Consider the following 6000-nt stretch of genomic DNA (forward strand, 5'->3'; position numbering starts at 1 on the left):
TTTTTGTAATTTTCATATCTCATTGTATGGGGAATGCCGCACTCCTGCAGGAAAAATACAGAGGCTGCCAGGCAAGATAAAAAATTGAAGAGAGCAACCCTTCTCACTTTTGACTTGGCGCCCCTCACGTTGAGGGAGATTCCCATGAGCTCAGACATCGTGGAGAGTTAAAGCAAAATTCTGATTTTAAAATAATAAATAATAGGCGTACTTAAAATCAGATTGCTCCTCCACCAGCAATACCCGAAACCTCACTTGAACTCATGGCCCCGCCCTCATCCGACTCAACTGAAAAGAGGGACGAGGCAGGAGAAGAACTACTGTCGCTGAGAGCTGAGCCAGCAACACTCACCTCATACACGGGGAGCCCAGACTCGCACAGCCTCACCTGGGTCTCTCTCGGTTGACCGACTGGGTCCATGTCTGGTGGGTCCCCCAAGGGCCCCGCCTCTCCCCCCTGGGCCCGTGAAGGCCGGTCTAGAGGGGGAGGTTGTGCGCATGGCGGGGTGTCCGATAATACGGAGGGAGCAGTGCCCGTCCTCCTCACCAGTGCAGGCGAGGAGGGGGTCCCAGGAGGAGCCACATCTTTCCGCACGGACATATCCATCTGCTCCTCCCCTGTCTCCCTCCTACTGGCACGTTCTTGCTTCCCCTTTTTACGGGGACCCACCTGTACCCAGTCTTCTCCTTCCGAGTCGGTCTCTAGAGACCCAGGATTAGGAGCAGGCCCGGCACCGCCTGAGCAACCAGCCGTCTGGGATGCCACAGGTTCATCGATGGCCTGCTCCTTTTCTGCCTTCCTCTTGGCCTGCCGTTTTTCCTTGGCGCTGGGCTCATTTTTATCCCCTGAGGTCGCTGGCTGAGAGGCACCTGTTTTGGCTTCGGCTAGCCGTACTCTTGAAGCCCAGGTACCTCTCTGCTCTTTCGCCGCAACAGCTTGTTCTCCTCCTTGAGGACGGGACTGCTCTGCTGGTGGAGCACGTGGGGGCACCTCGGGTTGCTCATCTTCTTCGCCTCGGTACCTATGTGGACAAGCATAATAAAGATGACCAGTTTTTTGCCAAAAATTGCATTTTTTCTCTTCTGTACATTCTCTCATTGTGTGTTGTTTACTTCCACAGTTCCTGCAGGTGACATCGCAGTTAAAACTGGTATGTCCATAGGTACCGCAGGCCCTGCAGAAGTTTGGCATTCCTGAGAAATAGAGGTCGCCATTCACATTCCCAAGTTTAAAACGAGCAGGTGGTAGCTTCGTTTCTTGGGTGGAGGGGTCCTTTATTAGCGTAACAATAAATTTCCATTTGACGGTCCACACACCGCACTCGTTCATAACTCTCCCCAGCAGCTTAACGTTCTTAAAGTATGCAGCAAGAAACGCTGCCACTTCCTGATCTTTCACGTATGGGGAATACATTTTAATCACTACGAGTTTGGTTACTTCAAAAGCGTGTTCAATTACCTGGACTCCCAAGGCCATGAGTTCACCTTGTTGCCTCTCAGCTTTTCCCATGGCATCACGGAGGATTCCTTCTCCCATGAAAGTCACGTCGTACACTCCACGCCTTGGGTAGTCCTGGATCGCCAAAATCTCGTTCTTGTGGACCGCCAACCGCTTTTCCAAAATATCGTGGACAAGGAACTTGAGACCACGAGGACCGCCTCCACCCTCTGCCAAGATAAATCTTGCAGTATTCCTCAACCGGGCGTATACCGGCACCGCATCAGGTCCGCCTGCCATTTGCGTGGCCAGGTCGGTACCGCACAGCTTGCGCTGCGCCCTTTGGCTTTAAGGAGACACACCAAAGGGCTGGGGGGGGGATCGCAACTCGTTGCTCAGGACTAAGCCTCTCTCCCAAATAGCAGCACGGGGGTGAAGTCCAGGCGAACCTGGACGATCCCCCGAGGCCGAGAGAGAGGGTACCTGAGCACCTTCTGACTAAAAACCTCCTGTATAAATACACTTGGTCTTAGCCAAAAGGCCGAGAAGCGATAACCCGAACGGGCCGCGCGTTGACCGAGCCTGCCCAATACTGCTGTTCACCCCTTGCAGCGATTCAGCCTACTCCTAGGCAATTGCATGGGGCCCTGCAGGCTCACACACACTCACAGCTACTAAGCGGGAGGTGAATAAAGGCCGGAGAGGAAGCAAGACAGGATTTGCTTCTTTTGCTTGCACCACAATGCAGTGCTGAAAGAGGAGGAATCGACATAAAAACGCCTTCCTGGCAACGCCCAAATGCCCTCCTGCCGTGCAAACACTGGCAGCAGCAGCAGCAGCAGTAAGTGCATGCCCACTGCCACCCCTTCTCCTTTCACACCTTGTATCAGCTTTAAAGAGGCTCTGTCACCAGATTTTGCAACCCCTATCTGCTATTGCAGCAGATAGGCGCTGCAATGTAGATTACAGTAACGTTTTTATTTTTAAAAAACGAGCATTTTTGGCCAAGTTATGACCATTTTCGTATTTATGCAAATGAGGCTTGCAAAAGTACAACTGGGCGTGTTGAAAAGTAAAAGTACAACTGGGCGTGTATTATGTGCGTACATCGGGGCGTTTTTACTACTATTACTAGCTGGGCGTTGTGTATAGAAGTGTCATCCACTTCTCTTCACAACGCCCAGCTTCTGGCAGTGCAGCACTGTGACGTCACTCACAGGTCCTGCATCGTGTCGGCACCAGAGGCTACAGTTGATTCTGCAGCAGCATCAGCATTTGCAGGTAAGTAGCTACATCGACTTACCTGCAAACGCCGATGCTGCTGCAGAATCATCTGTAGCCTCTGGTGCCGACACGATGCAGGACCTGTGAGTGACGTCACAGTGCTGCACTGCCAGAAGCTGGGCGTTGTGAAGAGAAGTGGATGACACTTCTATACACAACGCCCAGCTAGTAAAAGTAGTAAACACGCCCCGATGTACGCACATAATACACGCCCAGTTGTACTTTTACTTTTCAACACGCCCAGTTGTACTTTTGCAAGCCTCATTTGCATAAATACGAAAATGGTCATAACTTGGCCAAAAATGCTCGTTTTTTAAAAATAAAAGCGTTACTGTAATCTACATTGCAGCGCCTATCTGCTGCAATAGCAGATAGGGGTTGCAAAATCTGGTGACAGAGCCTCTTTAATCCAGTCCAGTGCTGCCTGCTGAGCAGCACTGACCAACACTGCCTGGGCCCAGGCTTTTATCTCTGAGGCCCCATTATGATGTCAGAAAGCTGGCTCTGGCTCCTGAGGTCTCCACTATGACACGTGCAAAGTTCCGTCTGAACTTTATATAAGACGGTGCGGCTCAGTCAGTCACTCAGTGTTGCCTGAGAGGGCAACACTGCAACAGCCGGCCCCCAGGCTGTCTTTTTTTTGCACAGCTAGTTGCCTCCAGGAGGCCACAAGAGGGAGACAAGGGACTGCAAAATGGAAAATAGGCATCCACCAACTTTACAGACAACTTGTTCTCCTTGCTCCTACAACCTCCATCCTTGCACAGTTTGTTATTCTTCCAGGTAACATAGTAACAAATCCAAATTGCTGCTCTCTTTGTAGGCAAGCAAGGGTTTGTTGCAACTGCAATTCTTACTTCTTCTTGAAATGTAGGGACCACAGTACATTCCATCACATCCATCTAGTGTACACAGGTACAGTGGCGTAACTACCGCCGTAGCAGCAGTAGCGGCTGCTACGGGGCCCGCGGCATGAGGGGGCCCGTGTCGCCCGCCGGCACGGGCCCCCACCATGGCCGGAGGCTCCGCTAGCAGCCGCTATGGCTGCTACAGCGGGACGCCACTGAACAGTACGGCAGAGCAGGGAGGTATCTCCCCGCTCTGCCATTAAACAAAAGACATGTATCCCCTATCCACAGGATAGGGGATACATGTGTGATCGCTGGCAGCGATAGGGAGAATGGGGGACTGAAAGTCCCCTGAAGTTCTCCATCACAAACCTCGGACTTCCGGGGTCTGTGTCGGCAGCTCCGTAGAAATGAATGGAGCGCCGGTCCCGCTTGTGCGCATGCGTGACCAGCGCTCCATTCATTTCTACAGAGCTGCCGACACAGACGCCGGAAGTCAGAGGTTAGTCATGGAGAACTTCAGGGGACTTTCAGTCCCCCGTTCTCCCTATCGCTGCCAGCGATCACACATGTATCCCCTATCCTGTGGATAGGGGATACATGTCTTTTATTAGGACACACTGTAGGTCGCATTTTTTTGGGAGGGGGGACGCTGTATGGCGTTCCCTACAGGGGGGTGACGCTGTATGGCATTCCCTACAGGGGGGTGACGCTGTATGGCGTTCCCTACAGGGGGGTGACGCTGTATGGCGTTCCCTACAGGGGGGTGACTCTGTATGGCGTTCCCTACAGGGGGACGACGCTGTATGGCGTTCCCTACAGGGGGGGCTGTATGGCGTTCCCTACAGGGGGGACGCTGTATGGCGTTCCCTACAGGGGGGGGACGCTGTATGGCGTTCCCTACAGGGGGGGCTGTATGGCGTTCCCTACAGGGGGGGGCTGTATGGCGTTCCCTACAGACCCCCCCTGTAGGGAACGCCATACAGACTCCCTGTAGGTAACGCCAGACAGCCCCCTCTGTAGGGAACGCCATACAGCCCCCCCCCCGTAGATAACGCCATACAGCCCCCTCTAGATAACGCCATACAGCCCCCTCTAGATAACGCCATACAGCCCCCTCTGTAGATAACGCCATACAGTCCCCCTGTAGATAACGCCATACAGCCCCCCGTAGATAACGCCATACAGCCCCCTCTGTAGATATCTACAAAGGGGGCTGTATGGCGTTATCTACAGGGGGGCTGTATGGCGTTATCAAAAGGGGGGGTTTGTAAAAAAGGCACTATCTACAAGGGGGGGTTGTGTGACACCCGGGGAGGGGGGGCCCCAGTCAAAAGTTTGCTATGGGGCCCAGTCTTTCCTAGTTACGCCCCTGCACAGGTAGGTCCATTGTGACGGGCGGGCGGGCGGGCTGGCTGCTTTAATGGCTGTTTGCTGTTCCCCTACTCCACTCCACTATTTGACTATGGTGCTGCATCAATCAGTGGCTGGCTCAGGTGCAGCTCTTTAACCTACCTAGGAGGGAGGGCGGAGAGAAGACAAGGAAGGTGAATGAGCTGTTCCAATGTGAAATGCCGGAAACACAGAAACACAGACGACACAAAACAAGAGGTGGCAATGTATTAATTAATTGCATTTAATAAATTAGCTCATTATCACACATGACTGTACAAATGCATTGTCCAACAGGTGTTGAAATAATGGGATTAAAAGGGGAGATCCCATCCGAAAGACAAAAACAATGGCAAACACAAAAAGCACTTTTGGAATCTGATTTTAGTAAACACATAAGGAAAGGGTGCACCGGTCCTGGAAATACTGCAATACCAGGTCAATGCGTGGAGTGGACAGAGCAAGCTCTATTTCCATCTCCCTGTTCTAAAAATCCATTTAATATATGGTCCCCATATAGGGGACGTATCAGATATTAAACTGATAAGAACAGATAAGGTTTCAACAAAGTTTTTTATTGGCAAAAATAATATATTTTACAGACTTTTTTTTTTAAAATTGAAACCACAAGATAAAATCAATGGCATAATACATGAATATTCATACATTTAAATGAATACAAAAGTAATAATAATAAGACCAGTAATACAGATGTTATAATAAAAGTACAGAACAATAGCAGGATAAAATTTATACAGGGCATAAAAGACATAAAAGAATAAAACCATTTTTATTTACAATGTTATAGTATTCCACATTTGCAAACACCACATGGATGTTGCTTCTTTTACCCCTAGCTGCTTTTTGTCCCTAAGATAATAAATATACATTTCACTTAGGGCATATTTCACACAATTTTTAACGTCAATAAAATCATGTTTAAAAAGCAGAATGTTCCTAACCTTCCAGATGGCATTCTTAAAACAGTTTAAAATGATCCAACAGACCATTTGCTGTTTAAAACTTGGGCAGTTAAAA

The 6000-nt window shown here is 50.2% G+C and overlaps 1 non-coding gene across 1 annotated transcript; it reads right to left on the minus strand.

The window, feature by feature from the left end:
• Positions 1-5363: 5363 nt before the first annotated feature.
• LOC142682067 (U2 spliceosomal RNA) lies at positions 5364-5555 on the minus strand. The gene has a single exon (XR_012853875.1). It is a non-coding gene; the product is annotated as a U2 spliceosomal RNA (small nuclear RNA).
• Between the last annotated feature and the right edge of the window lie 445 nt (positions 5556-6000).

The sequence above is a fragment of the Rhinoderma darwinii genome (assembly GCF_050947455.1).
Source record: "Rhinoderma darwinii isolate aRhiDar2 chromosome 2 unlocalized genomic scaffold, aRhiDar2.hap1 SUPER_2_unloc_7, whole genome shotgun sequence".
NCBI lineage: Eukaryota > Metazoa > Chordata > Amphibia > Anura > Rhinodermatidae > Rhinoderma > Rhinoderma darwinii.